The sequence below is a fragment of the Pristis pectinata genome, chromosome 2 (assembly GCF_009764475.1).
Source record: "Pristis pectinata isolate sPriPec2 chromosome 2, sPriPec2.1.pri, whole genome shotgun sequence".
Taxonomy (NCBI): domain Eukaryota; kingdom Metazoa; phylum Chordata; class Chondrichthyes; order Rhinopristiformes; family Pristidae; genus Pristis; species Pristis pectinata.
Window position 1 is genome coordinate 27,459,250 of NC_067406.1, and position 15,951 is coordinate 27,475,200.

Here is a 15,951-nt window from a genome sequence, read left to right on the forward strand (position 1 = left end):
GTCAGGAAACATAAGTTAAAACTTATTATGACTGGTAACTACTCAGACTGGCGGATTGTAGGAATTAGTGCCTTGCAAGGATTGCTGCTGGATCATTGTTGTTTATAATTAATGTGATGTAGACTCGGGAAATGGAGATATAATTTCAACATCTGTGTATCATGCAAATTTAAGGGGTGGCAATGATATAGAGGAATGCCAGAACAAGATCCAAGTAGGCATCATATAACCTAATGATTTTGTGTACAGTTGGCAAATGTACTTCACTGTAGATTAGGTGATATATTTTAGGAAGTCAAATCATTAACTGACTGAAAAATAAGAGTCTACATGGAAGATTTGAATAGGTGCAGATAGCTACACAAATTGCTAAAAATCTGAATGCAGCTTAATATGTCAATTAAAATAAAAACAAAATACTAGCGGAATCAAATCCAAAAATCAAGAAGCCCAGCTGTGGTTTCAGATACAAGGTAAGGTAAATGATCATTCAAGTGTGGAAAAATTGGGACATTTGTCTTTCTTAATAGCTGCATAAACTTTGGATTTTTGATTTACCCCAGACAAGCAAACAGAGCCTTTCTTCTTGTTAACTTAGAGATTCCTTTGTGTAATGACATACAAAATACTCTGGACAGGAAGTCTGAAAAGTGCTCCCAGAAAATCCTGAAAAAACCCAGCAGCCAGAAGCATCTGCAGAGAGAGGAGACATAAATTCAAGTTGTTAACCCTTCATGTGAATGTTACCCAAATGTTTCTTCTCCGTTGAAACTGCTTTTTTCATTCCTATGAGAAATGAGTTGGAGTCATGTCGACTGAGTTGTTAAGGGGCTTGAGGGCACAACACAAAATTACTACAGATTCACCATTAATTGTCCATTTCATTCAAGGATGGACTGATGTGGGAAATGAAATACAATCTCACACTGAGGCTAGGGTTGATTTACCATGACAACTGTGTCACACCTAACCTGAAGACATTTCATGTTGACACTGGCTCCCAGACATAAGCATTCCATTTCCCATTGCTAACATATGCTCTGTAAAGAGAACATCATCCACAAAAAAATCAGATTTATAGCAATTTATATTCTTCATTTGAAGCATGATATTGGATTACTTAAATTGACTGAAAAGTTATTGGTAACTCTTTAGAATCTGGCATGGTTGGTGGTCACAGTTGTTTAGAGAAAGTACTGTTTTATGCTGGAGAAAGTACTGTTTTATGCATGTAAAATTGAAAACACCTCTGTATCCATTCAAGTTTAGGAGATACAACTGTTATGGAGTCTGAACATTAGGTTCACTTACAAATCAGGATGAAACTCTAACCTGTGACTAAGAGAGACTGTTGAACCTGTAAGCTGAGAGAGGAAGGGGAAATAGACATCATCCGAAAGAAAGGCTGCTGGAGGAAGAAAATATAAAGTAAGCCAATTGTAGGAATTAAGGTTTAAAATGACTCCCACGTCGACTCAAAACTTGGAGCCATCAATTATTTTATATTTGTTTTCAGTTACTTTTCTCTGGTCTGGTGCATGTATTGAAAAACACAAAGTTGGATCCACGAGAAGCAGAGCTGGGAGTCAACAAGCTGGTGAACAACTGATCAGGTGCAATGGAATAGATTTCCCCAGGCTTGAATATATTTGACTATAATTAAATGTCACTGAGAAGTGTCACAGAATGAACCTTGCAGGAAGTGTGACTGCATCATATTCAATGCAAAACTTATAGAGTAGTGGTATTTTAAATAAATGTTTCCTTTATCTTTGGGAGAACATAACTTTATCTTGCAGACGTGTACATACTTTTTCAGTTGTCATTGAAGGAGGTGAGACATGAACTGGCTGTTCGCAGTGCTGAGGTGGGCAGCATTCCAAGAAACTGAAAGAGTAATATTGATCAACTGATATGTCCTAATGGGTCTAATATCACTTTGAGGAGCATTTGTGGAAGATCATTGCTGGAGAAGAGGACCAAGTAGAGGAAATTTCTCCCTGTGTGCTAAAGCAGCAGCTGAAAGAATCAGAGTGATTAGGGGAACTTTGCCGAAGGTTTCAGGGTCACCTATTTTTGACAAGGCACCTTTCCTTCACCACTCCCTCAAGCCCAACTTTTATTTTTGTCTTGCTGAGAATCCCATTGGAACTTTCATCTAACTTTTTGGCACACAGCTGTCATGGCAATGAGTTTGGTACTCATCGACATAGAATCATACGGCTTGGAAACAGGCCATTCAGCCCAACTTGTCGATGCTGGCCAGTGAGCACCCTTCCATATTAATCCCGTCACCCAGTACTTGGTCTATATCCCTCTATGCTGAAGCGATTCAAGTGCTCATTGAGACACTTCTTAAATGCTGTCAGCAACCTAGTTTCAACCACTCTCTCAAGCAGCACGTTCTAGGTACTTGCTACCCTCTGGGTGAAGAAGTTCCCCCTCCATATACCCTCTAAATCTCTTCCCCCTTACCATAAACCTATAAACCTATGTCCTCTAGTTTTGTCTATCTCTGATATGGGAAGACATTTCCTGCAGTCTGTGCTAGCTATACCCCTCATAATTTGATATACCTTAAACATGTCCCCTCTTAACCTCCTCCGCTCCAGGGAGAACAGACCTAGCTTCTCCAGTTTCTCCTCCTGACTGAACTGCTCCATCTCAGGCAACATCCTGTTGAAATTCCTCTGCACCTTCTCCAGAGTTATCACAACCTTCCCATACCTTGGTGACTCAAACTGCTGCAGTACTCCAGCTGACATCTGACCAAGGTTCTATCAAGTTGGAACATAACCTCCCTACTTCTATATTCAATGGCCCATCAAATGAAGGCTGGTATCCCATATGCCTTCCTAACCATGTAATTTATCTGTTTCTGTCTGGATTTTGCAGATTCTGAATTAGTTACGATTTTGTTTTTAAATCATGGGAAAAACCTTATGTGTTGATCTTGAAAGATAATAGATGGATCAGAATCCTGTAAGATTAAGAGTGGAAGGTAGACACAAATCACAATGAAAAGTCAGTGCAATGGAAGATCAAAATAAAAATGGATTTGATTTTTGCAGCTTGCTGTAGAATTGTGTTTAATGCAGGGAAGAGTAAAGTTAACCATTTGGATATTTATGGAGAGAGATTTGCCTTTGGACGCCAGTAGTTAATACGTGTGGAAGTGTCTGCTGCTAGTTTTAGTCATCCCCCACTTCCACCAAGAACAGAAGACTATGTCCAGCAAATGGCACTCTCACAAATTTAAAGCTAGCAACCAAAGATGAATTTATGTACTTTTGTTTTTAAATTACTAACTATATAATTAGTAAATTGGGAGTCAACTGTACATAATAGCTAAAATAGATTAGAATCACAGTACACAGCACAGAAGAGACCAGCCAATCTGTAATGTTGTGCCATTTCTTTGGTAGAGCCTTCTAAGTGATGTCAACTCTTTCCCCATTGTGAGCAAAGAATTGAAATATTTATTTTAATTAATTGTTCAAATAAGATATTAGTGACTGCCTCCAAATCCACTACATCTTTGTGCTTAAAATAAATGTTTGATCAAATCGGGAGGTGATGCCGTTGAGTTTTCTAAGATTATTTCCATCTTGTAGCAATATACCAAGTTATTCCCCTCCTCCTTCAGGACATGATGTATAATCTGTGCCTACCATGTCAGTGCATTAATGAAAACTGATTTAAGCTGATTACACTTCGAAGAATGTACTCCTGCCTCAGGGTAAAATTTGACATGTGATCGACCCCATTTATGCTGAGCATTTTAAAAGAAAATTCAGACACATTTTAAACCTACATTAGATTTATGCTCAGATCACTTTTGCCCTTGGTTGCTTATAGATCCAGTGTTATTGCCAAAAGGAAATTATTCCAGCAACCCAGCGGTGTAACAACGTTTCATGCAATGGTGTGGATCTTCTAATGATATTTCCCATTCACAACTCACTTAGTAATCAATCTTTATTGATTGGTGTCTCTTCACTTTTGATTGCTTCTTATACTTCACTACTGGAGCTCTGAAATTCCTGGAGCTGGAAAGTGGGTGAGATAGGAGTTGGCCTTATTCCTGGCCACAAATTTATGTTAGCATAGTGAATTTGTTATTAGTAATCCAAGGAGCAGGAGTTCAAATCCCACCATTGCAGTATGGAAATTTGAATTTTGTTTTTAAAAGCCTGCTGTGCCAGAGGGCATGAATGTTCACACTTTGAAAGCCTAAGTCATCCTAACATGACTGAGACTTTAGACCAAGCTTGTGTCATCACCGAGGAGCAGCTGGAAAAGTCACTCCTCCCCAGATCCAGATTTACCAACTCTGGTGGACATTTCATCCCATGCAACACACAAAGTGCTGGAGGAACTCAGTAGGTCAGGCAGCATCTATGGAGGGAAATGGACAGTCGATGTTTTGGGTCGAGACCCTTCATCTTCATCAGTCCAGGTGAAGGGTCTCTATATAACTCAGACTCAATACTATTCAACACATTCTGTCACTAAGTATTTTAGATATATCAACCAAGTTTTAGTAATCCTTTCCAGACTGAGCCCAGTCCTTTCAACATTTTTAGGATTTACATGCTGTTTCCATAAATAAAGATTGTCCACGTTTGATCCTAAAAGAGTGAATCACGGCACAAACCCTGGGCTTTTAGATTATCTGGATTAGAGGAAGAAATATAGAGTCCAGTACAACTGTTTATGAGTACAAAAAATAAACTGTTGGAGGAACTCAATGGGTCAAGCACCATCTGTGGAAGCAAAGAGATGGTCAACATTCCAGGTCATGACCCTGCATCTGGAAGGGGCAATGAAATTGGTGGTTGATAGGGTTATGAAGATTGGCCAGGTTATGGTGTTTGAGTCAGAAGTGAGAAGAGTATTGGTTTTCGTTGTCACATGTACCAAGATACAGTGAAAAGCTTTTGTTTGTGTGCCATCCAGTAAGATCATGCCATACATAAATTCATTAAGGTAGTTAAAAATAAACAGAATGCAGAATACAGTGGTGTAGCTACAGAGAAAGTGCAGTGCAGGTAAACAAATAAAATGCATGGGCCACGACATGGTAGATTGGGGGATCATGAGTTCATTTTCGCATATGAGGGGTCAGTCAAGAGTCTGATAACAGCGGGATAGAAGCTGTCCTTGAGTGTGGTGGTGCATGCCTTCAAGCTTTTGTATCTTTTGACCAACGGGAAAGGGGAGAAGAGACAATGATCAGGGGTCCTTGATTATGTTAACTGCTTCTCGAGGCAGCGAGAAGTATAAACCAAGTCAATGGAGGGGAGGCTGGTTTGCGTGATGGACTGGGCTGCGTTCACAACTCTGCAATTTCTTGTGGTCTTGGGCAGAGCAGTTGCCATACCAAGCTGTGATGCATCTGGATAGGATGCTTTCTATGGTGTATCTGTAAAAAAAAAATTTCAGGGATATGCCAAACTTCCTTGGTCTTCTGAGGAAGTAGAGGCATTGATGTGCTTTCTTGGCCAAAGCACCTATGTGGTTGGACAGGACAAATTGTTGGTGATATTTATACCTAGGAACTTGAAACTCTCAACTAACTCCACCTCAGCACCATAATTGGTAGCTGGCAGATTTGGGGAAATCAGAAGTGGGTGGGAGTGGGGAGGGTGTGATGGGGGAGTGGTAGAGGTCGGGGAATCAGTGGTTGGAACACTGGGGAGATTGGAGATCAATGGTGAATTGGAGGCCAAGGTCAGTGGGGAGGCGTATTGAAAGATGGGGAGGACTGCAGACCAGGGAAGCTGGACAGTTCAGCGGCTAGGATGGGAAGGGGGGAGATGAGGGATTGTGATGGGGTGAGGTGGGTTGGTTTGAGGGTTGGGGAGTTCAAGTTGGACAATGGAGTAGAAGACATTGAAAGCTGTAGGGGGGAAATCAAAGCTCAGTGAAGGTTGGAGAAAAGGATTTGGGAGATGGGAGGCAGGAGGAGGACTGGTTATACAATAATGCAACCTCTTTAGATCAAGTACTTGTCACTGTGAAGTGAGGAGTTAGTTTTTCCACATATAAGAAACAAAAGCAACTAACTTGCTATGTTTAGAAATCAATGGGCAATGAAGAGTGAGGTAGATTAGAGCAGGCACTGACAATTAAGGATGGGGAGGTTAAAGTATGACTCCACATAGAGTGGAGCATAATACAAAAATCTCACTTGTTGGGAACAAATAGTTCAAAGGCTCATTTCTCCTGAGTGTCAGCTGAAACTAGCCTTGGCATCTGCAGAAAGAGAGTTGAAGAGAATTGAAGAGTTCTGATGATGGGTCTTCAATCTGAAATATTAAATCTTTTCCTCTTTCCACAAATTCTGCCTGACTTGCTGAGTATTTCCAGCATTTTCTGTTTGTAATCTTTTCGGCAATGGGGGCCTCAAACAGGCATTCAGCACCTTGTGTGTAACTGTACCAGGCTTAGTGCCTCTCTCAGGCACGTGCACCGGACAACAATTCATTTTGGCCTCGAACATCAAGAAAAAAACTTCAGATGCTGGAAATCTAAAATAAAAGCAGAAAATGCTGGAAACACTCAGCAGGTCAGGCAGCATCTGTGGAAAGAGGAAGAGATTTAATATTTCAGGTTGCAGACTCATTGTCAGAACTCTTCAATTCTCGTCAACTCTCTCTTTCCACAGATGCTGCCTGATTTGCTGAGAGTTTCCAGCCTTTTCTGTTTGTAATCTTTTTGGCCCTTTTTCAATAATCAATGGTGCATTTCGTACTTGCCAAGGCTGGGCCAGTTAGCCCTTGAAAAACAGATGCAGCAAGGAAAATGTTGTAGGTCAGGGGGAGTTAAGGGGATTTCCAGAGATTAATAACTGGAAAAGAATGAGATGCATTCAATTGCTTCTGCCAGGCATCTATTCCATAATTTCTCATCAGCTTTAATTTATTACTTGTCACATGGACAGTTTTGTCAGGATTTAGTCCTCTGATGAACAATGTACAAAGACATTCATTGAGCAAATGTGAAACAGATCAAGCATAATGGGTGCTGGCCATTGAGATACTGATTTTCATTTCAGAAGTAAGAAAGCTGCCAAATCACAAAAGCAGCAGGGTGTCGAAGGTAATGTTGTTTTTCAATCATAGAATACAAACTGAAATCACACTAATAATAATAGTTTGCTCTGCTCTCTCTTTTATTTAAAGGTTAGTAATTTAGCTTTCTCTTTTTGCTCCCTGATCACTCTCCTGTTGGGGAAAAGAATCATCTCCTCGATGTCGTCTTATTCAGATCATTTCATGGTGACCAGTACTTAAACCTTTGTGACCAAGGAGGTTGCATTAATGTGCATCCAAGCCTCATCTTTACTACTGGTTGTCGAGGGTCCAAGCGAAATATGCTTTGGGATATAAAAAGGCGCAGAATGAGCAAAGGCCATTCATAAGTGCACAATGAGTGGATTTAAAATGGCAGAGGGAGACTTAGAAAATGACACAAGACTGATAGTAGACTCATCACTTTCAGTATCCAGACACCATGGCAAAGCAATTAAAAAAGCCAATAGAGTTCTGGATTATAGCCAGAACAGTTGAGTTTTGGTCTTCACTGTAATGTCTTTACGATCCAGTGGCCAGACTGTATTTAAGCCTCAGTACACAATGCCAACAATGTGTAGACAGGAGCCACATTCTAGCTCTTCCAAGGAATAAAAATTAGATTTATCACACGTCTTACAATAGGCGGCACATAAGTGGATCAACATCGAGAACAAAGCCAATTCTTTGTCCAACAAGGAACTGCAATCTTGCCATTTTTGTTCATTGTTGTGGTTGCACTAGGGTGCATTTTAACCAGCTGAAACAATATGCTCTACTGTGGGCATCACACAGCTTATGTTAATTGTCCAGCAACTTAAGCAAGGAAGGTATATTTAAAAAAACATGATTAAGTTTATTTTGCTGCAGAAGTTCTGATAAAAATCATTCAATTGAAAATGCTATCATAAAGAAGCAAAACAAAGGCTGAGAATTAATTTCTATTTTAAAGAACATAATTCATTCTGGTTAGTAATTACAAAATATTTTAAGTACACTCTTAACATCTTGATTCTACAGAACTAATTCAATTTTAGACTCTCACATGTAGGGAACATGAATGTAAGTAAGGTGATCCTAAGCATTTCTTCATTCTTGTTACCTTTGAGACCTGCACAGCTGCAAAATTGCTCCCAACAAGCTCAGTGTGCTTGACCTTAACTCCCATTGTTTGACCTTAATGGTCCAGTGACATAAAACTCATGCTGGCTACTCACAGTTTATGCCTGCATGCCAGGCGATGTCATTTTGCTTAAGTCTCTTTAGTTCCAAGAGTGAAGCCAATTTCATATTGAGGTCTGATGCTGATCCCATTTGTTTAGCCCCTAACCTCAAAGGGAGTGCTGGAGGTCACTTAAAAATCAGCTAAAAGCTATTTTCTTGCCTCAGATTTTTGCAGGGATAACATGTCAATGACAAAGCTCAATAGCATAGAATTGAAGTGTGCCTGAGCGTCCATGTGATTAAAAAGACTTCCTTAGGGCTCAGAGTATAGATATTATTCCCTTCACATGTGCAAATAGTGTGGCACTTTCCACAAATGGATTGTCTATGATTGGTCAGTTTCTTCAGATGTTTGGCAGCCAACAACTGGAGGTTGTTGACGGAAAAGGAATTTCTGCATTTTTCTTAGATCAGACGTCTTTATTAGTCACATGTACATCGAAACACACAGTGAAATACATCTTTTACGTGGAGTGTTCTGGGGGCAGCCTGCAAGTGTCGCCACGTTTCCGGTGCCAAAATAGCATGCCTATGTCTTCCTAACCCGTACATCTTTGGAATGTGGGAGGAAACTGGAGCACCCGGAGGAAACCCACGCAGACATGGGAGAATGTACAAGCTCCTTACAGACAGCGGCAGGAATTGAACCCAAGTCGCTGGCGCTGCGATAGCGTTATGCTAACCACCACACTACTGTGCCTGCCTTATCCACTACTGTGACTGCCTTATCACATAGTCTTATACTTACACATGTCTTACACTTTTTAATGAAGTTAATAGATCACCCGGCCCTACTTTAAGATTGCAGGCTGTTGCCAGTTAATGCTTGTTGTCTTCCGATACTCCTATGCTATGACCTTGTCAATTGTTAAGTTGGCTGGTCTCCCCTGGTTCTTTGGGGTCTCAACATGCTCCTGGACCCTCCAGAAGGAGGGAACGAAGGTGGCAAGACAATTTACCAGAGCCTTACTTTCAGTCAAATTAGGTGGAATGTGAGTTTATATTTATAAGTATGACATTTAAGTAGGCCATTCAGGCTAACCAGTCTATGCCAGTTTTCTGAGCATTCCCATCATTTCCACCCCACCCTACCAGCTTATTTCCTTGTGCCCTATTGACTTTCACAAGCTCACTAACTCCCCATGATACTTCTGCCACCCACTTACACAGGGGGAAGTTCACAGTCGCCAATTAACCTACTGGCACGTCTTTGGGATTTGGGAAGAGACCAGAGTACTGGATTGAAACCCATGCAGTCACAGGTAGAACTTCCAAACTCCACATAGATAGGGCCTGAGATTAAGATCGAACCAAGGTCGCTAGGGTTGTGTAGCAGCAGCAGCAGAAAGCTGCGCCACTGTTCCAGTCATAGTTGCACTTAGTCTGGGCCCCCATTCAGGAGAGAGCAAATTGATGGGGTTTTTGCATCTAATGCTTTTTCTTCTTCCTATTGCCAATTTTCTATAAGAGATTCCCACTTGGAATTGTCTATTTCCTTTGGCAGAAGAAGAAGTTAAAAATAGAGAGGACAGACCATGCTGCAGCTGAAGTGTACTTGACCTAACTGATGAACCAACTTTGGAATTGTGTGATCCAGTCAAGAGACTTGTCAGAGACACGAGATTCTGCAGATGCTGGAATCTGGGGCAACACACACAAAATTTCATAAGTGACAGTTCACTAGGAAACCTGTGCATAGTGGAATTAAATTAGTGGATAAATGAGGTCACCTTGCCAATGAGTCATATCACTACTTGGACTCGTAACTCCTGGCATACCTTGAGCCTACATCTCTCCCTACTTTTTTTCCTCATTGCTCACCTCTTGACCTTTTCAAGCTCATCAAGCTGAAACCCAGATGCTGCTCCCTTGAATCCATTTCAACAAACCAAACTTGTACAAAATCATTGTAAGTGGTTGTTTGCAAAATGCATTTGTACTGGTTTTGCCTTTTAAACTTTCGCAAGGATATTTTACAATGGATATCATTATCCTTGCTCAAAATGAAATAACATTCAGCATTTTCAAATGAAGACAGTTAATGAAACATTTCTTTAATAAAAGTATTAATTACTTCCTTGGTTTATCACAAAGAATGAATGTTTAAGAGATCAGAGTTCACTTTGGAATATACATCTAGAGGAACTTAAACTATGTTAAATAAAAACAGAAGATGCCAGAGACATTCAACAGGTCAGACAGCATTTGACATAAACTTACTTAGGTAGGCACTTTGGTCAGCATGGACGAGTTGTGCCAAAGGGCCTGCTTTTGTGCTATATAACCCCATGAAGAAAAAGAAACAGAGTTAATGTTTCAGATCAAAAATGCTTGATCAGTATCAGATTTAGGCAGATGCAATCCAGATTTAGGTCACAAATCTGCAATAAATTAGAAGGTACTTTGCCTTGTTGCAAATGGAGGACAGGGAGGGATGATGTGATAAGGTCAAAATTAGTCTGAGGGGCTATAATGGAAGTCAACCTTTTTAATTTGGAACATATATGATCCATGATTGGAGATTATTATGGAAAATAATTGCATGGACACCTCTGGAGACTCCTGATTAAGAATCATACAAGGGAAATTTGAGCCAAAGTGCAAAAAGGTGATGTTCAAACTTTAATTGACAGGCTGCTTAGTGAGGTCGAAAGGATTGTAGTTATTGCTGAAAACTAGAAAGAGTGGCAATATGAAATTCTGAAGGAAAATGAGCTGGCTGTGAAAGCAGGAGAACAGAGCCAGGAAATATGATTATAGACGAAGCAATTCTCACTCTACTTATGTTTTATGCTAACATCTATAAAGGACTGCCTCAGGAAAGTGTGCATTTTACTGCTGAATTCCTATTTATCAGTGACACAGTTCATTTGGAAACCTATACATAGTGGACAAAGTTTCAAGAAGTGGTGTTGGGAGCTTCAGTAAGACGCAAGGAAAAGGATTTTTTTGCTCACACACTTTGGGTCAAATAATTATTTGGTAGAATGTAAAACTGGTTGGGAAAGATCATATGTTTGTAATCGAGCATGCTTGATTTTCTGTTAATGATTTTAAACGGATAAAACCTGCAGGAAGCTTCTTTAGCAATGCACAAAGGAGTTGGAGGAACTCAGCAGGGTAGGCAGCATCTGTGGAGAGAGATGGACAGTCAACATTTTGGGTCAGGACCCGTCATCAGGACTGGAAAGAAAGAGGGGAGATGGGCAGTATAAAAAGGTGAGGGAAAAAGGTGGGGAAAGAGCAGGCAGGAGAAAGGTGGATCCAGGTGAGGGGGGGTGGGGTTGATAGGCAGGTGGGAGAGGGGTGAGAGTGGGAATGAAGTGAGAAGCTGAGCGGTGATAGGTGGAAGTAATAAAGGGCTGAAGAAGAAGGAATCTGATAGGAGAGTTCAGTGGACCATGGAATAAAGGGAAGGAGGTGAGGAGGGGAACTGGAGGGAGGAATGTGTGGGTCATGGGCTGTTTGAGAGGGCAAGAGAGGGGAAAGTTATGGGGGCCGGGGGATAAGGAAAAAGAAGAGGACAGAGGGAAGTGGTTACTGGAAGTTAGAGAAATCGATGTTCATGCCATCAGGTTGGAGACTACCAAGGCGGAATATGAGGTGCAGTTCCTTTGTGTGTTACCATTTTGCAGGCTTCTTTATGGATGATAAGTTTTTCCTGCTGGATTTCCCTTTGTGTTATCTCCTTAAGCTTGCAACCTGCCCATCAGGAACCTAACGGGGATGGGGCAGTCACTGGTTCACACCTACCCAGGTTTTCCCTCCAATGAAATCAGCCTAATCTCATGGATTTCCTACTTAAGGAGTTGGTTAAATTTATGCCCATTATTTGCTACTCTAATATTTTTCAACTTTCAAGCAATGTGGCAAACAGTAATCAAAGCAAAAGGATTGCTTTGATATATAAGGTGGTCAGAAGCTTAGTTTGTGCTAGAGCCTGGAACATCCAGAATACTGAGTTCAGTCCAGGCACACAAGTACAAACATTGCATGCATTGGGGAAGGTGCAGAGGAGAAGATCAAAGGAGTGAAAGAGTGAGTAGTTGATCATCTTTGAACAAAAACAAAATACTGTGTGCAAGTTGGGAATCACGAATAAAAGCTGGGAGTACTGGAATATTCAGAAAGTCAGGCAACATTAGTGAAGAGAAAAACAAGATTAACAAACAGATCAATGACCTTTCAGCTGAATTTGAAAAAGGAAAAGTCTGTGAGGATAAATCAATATATCACATATTTAAATATGTGAAAAGTGAATTTAAACAGATAAATGTTCTACATAAAAGATAGTAAAAATCTACTATGCAGGTTAATGGATAAAAAAACAATGATAGGAGAATTAAAATACTGAACATTGATGGGCTTGATGAGTTGTTCTTGATTGTGAGTAATGATTTAAGCTCCTAATCTACATATCTGCATTAGACTGGACCCCTGTTTTGCTGGTCAGGTTGATGTAAGAGACCTCACAGTGCTGTTTAAAATCAAACGCCTGGTTCTTGCTAAAGAACCTGTCAAACACCCTGTCCTTGCGGTTTCAGACTGAAATTTCATCCCTCACCCAATGCCATCAAAAATAAAGCATACAGTCATTCATTCATCCACGGACTTCCATCTTTGCCTCTATGGCAGCAGTAACTATTCATCAGAAGTCCGTCATTGATTGTAGAATGCTCAAGACTATCCTAAAGGGTGTGATAAAGTGGCATTTTAATGGAGTTCCTTTTTGGATCTTACATTATCAGACACTGTACATTATTTCTGCTTGTGTAACACAATCTGCTACTGTGCAGTAATGTTCAATGTGATGAATGAGCTGCAGGCAGATACTCACAGTAAACCAAGTGAAGATCAACTTTTTTATGGTGAGGTCCAGAACTAGAGGGCATTAATTTTTTATCAGTCCAAATGAATGTGCAGAAAATTATGGGCTGTATACCCATAGGAACATAGGATCATGAGTAGCCTGTTTAATCTGTATTATACCATATAGTGAGATCAAGGCTGATACGTAAAGAGTCCAGATAGTATTCTATTCATCTGATCTTCTCTCCCTCAAAGGCTATTGTTCCTAAGGTGTAATGCTCAGAACTTGGTCCAACTACTGCTTTCTGTAGATATAGCACTGTTTTATCTTAACATAAGAAAAGGATGGCGTCGTGTTTCATACTTTAGGAAGTTTATTTATTTTCTTTAAGCCTGAGAAGCGCATACGTCTGCAAACAAAGCCCTTGCAACCAAAGTGGTATCTGACAAAGATCAAAACAGTGACACAAGATAAGCCCCTAAAAGTACCATGATTCCGACTGGCTTAGAGGAGAACAACAATCAACTCGAATACATCACATAAATATTACTACATCCACAGCTTTTATTCCTTTGGTCCCTAGCCATCCAGATATGAAGGACAATATTCTTTAGACTTTCACTGCACCTGTCCATGTTGCTACTGGCTTTTCATCATCCGAAACAAATACATTTTATCCTTTTTTGTTCCAAAGTGGCTGACCTGCACTTGCTATTGGCAACTGTCTGAAGTGAAACCAGACTGTTGACAGTCTTGATATGTTATAGAGTCATAGAGCACTACAGCACAGAAACAGGCCCTTCAGCCCTTCTAGTCCATGCCGGCCCAGTTTTCTGCCTTGTCCCATTTACCTGCACCCAGACCATATCCCTCCAAACCCTCCCATCCGTGTACTGATCCAAACTTCTCTTGAATGTTACAATTACCACTTCTGCTGGCAGCTCATTGCACACTCCCACCACCCTCTGAGTGAAGAAGTTTCCCCTCGGATTTCTCTTAAATATTTTACCTTTCACCCTAAACCTATGTCCGCTAGTTCTAGTCTCACTGAACCTGAGGAGAAAAAGCCTGCATGCATTCACCCTATTATACTTGACTGAGTTGACTTTGAACCTCAAACTTATGCTACCTCTATGTCCATTAGTTTTCACTTCTGTGATATCTTCCAGCTACATTTTGACCTCAGCCTATTTTCTGATTCATCTCTGCTTCTGCTACCTCTAAAACTGACTACTCAAATATACTGAGGTAAAAAACAAACTGCTGAAGGAACTCAGCGATTCAGGCAGCATCTGTGGAGGTAGAGGGATGGTCGACATTTCAGGTTGAGACCCTGCATTAGGACTTGTTTTCTCTTGGCTGGCCACTCTTGCTCTAACTCTGTAAACTTGAGGTCATCCCCAAATTTATTCACTCTATCATTGGTGGATGGGTCTTTATCTGCCAAGGCCCTGGATTGTAGAATTCCTTCTCTAGAGCTCTTCAGTTCCATTATTCTCTTTCCACCTTTAAAATGCACCTCTTTGACCAAGAGTTTGATCATCTGGCCGATTTGATTTGGGATCACATTTTTTTTTGTTTGCTCAGTGCTGTGGGAACAACTTGGGCCAATTTTCGCTTTGTTAGAGCAGCTGCATAAATGGAAATCACTAGCCCAGATTTTGCTGGCATCTGCCTGCTGTCTGCTGTTACCCAACACCAGAATATACCTGATCCGGATGTGGAGAATCTACCTTGCTGGCCCAAAGAATCCCAGGGTCCTGCAACAAGACCTTGAGCAGTAACATGTCCTAGAAGAGCTTAAAGGGGATGCTCCACCCCTGACAGCTTTGACAGTCACCAAATCTCTGCCCCCAGCTGTCAATTCAGAAATATTTATTAAGTATTAAAACTGAGATAAATCCTTAAAAAAATAAAAAATTATTAATATTTGGAAACACTGACATTAACTAAAACAATTAAAACCTGTTTAAATAATTAAAAATATGAAGCAAAATGCAAATAATTTTACCTCCCCGTTTCCTTTAACCTGACAATTCCCCCATTGAAATCAATGAAGTTTCAGGTTCTGCAATGGGTCTGACCTGGTGGAGGGCCCAGAGCTGATTCCCCAGTGCGTATCTCACAGATTCTCAACATTGGGGTTTCACCACTGAACCCAGTGAGGGATCCAGCAGTGAGCATTTTGAAACACATGGCACCAACTGTTGGTAAGTTTGGGACTAACATTTTTGATTTCATATGTGTGGAAGTCCCAGTCTTACAGTAGTTCCATTAATAACTGTTGGTTTTTACCAATATAACTCTGGCCTCTGTTGCTGTGTACATTGAAGTCAATTCCTGGGACATGCCCTCTTCATGTTACTACCATTGGGGAGGAGGTACAGGAGTCTGAAGACTCACATTCAACGTTTCAGGAACAGCTTCTTCCCCCCTGCCATCAGATTTCTCAACAGTTCACGAACCCATGAACGCTACCTCGTTATTCCTCTTTCTGCACTCTTTATTTTTGTAACTTATAATAATTTTTATGTCTTTATGTCTTGCACTGTACTGCTGCTGCTGAAAAGCAACAAATTTCACAACATATGTCAGTGATAATAAAACTGATTCTGATTCATTCAGTTAGTCCATTAATATCTTTGACATTTAATGCTTTAAAATCAGTATTTATTCTGTCGACTGCCTTTGTGTCATCAATAAACTTGGATACATCCCACCATTTATAAATATGATGAATGCTTACAGCCTCAACAAAGTTCCCTGTTGGACTCCACTGGCTATATCCTGCCAATATGCATATCTGCCCATTGTCCTACTCTCTCTTTCTTGCCACGTAAC

General features: G+C 40.6%; 1 protein-coding gene across 1 annotated transcript in view; it reads left to right on the plus strand.

The window, feature by feature from the left end:
- dcc (DCC netrin 1 receptor) overlaps positions 1–15,951 on the plus strand; it is a 703,166-nt gene that overhangs the window by 111,380 nt on the left and 575,835 nt on the right. The gene's annotated exons all lie outside the window — the stretch shown is intronic.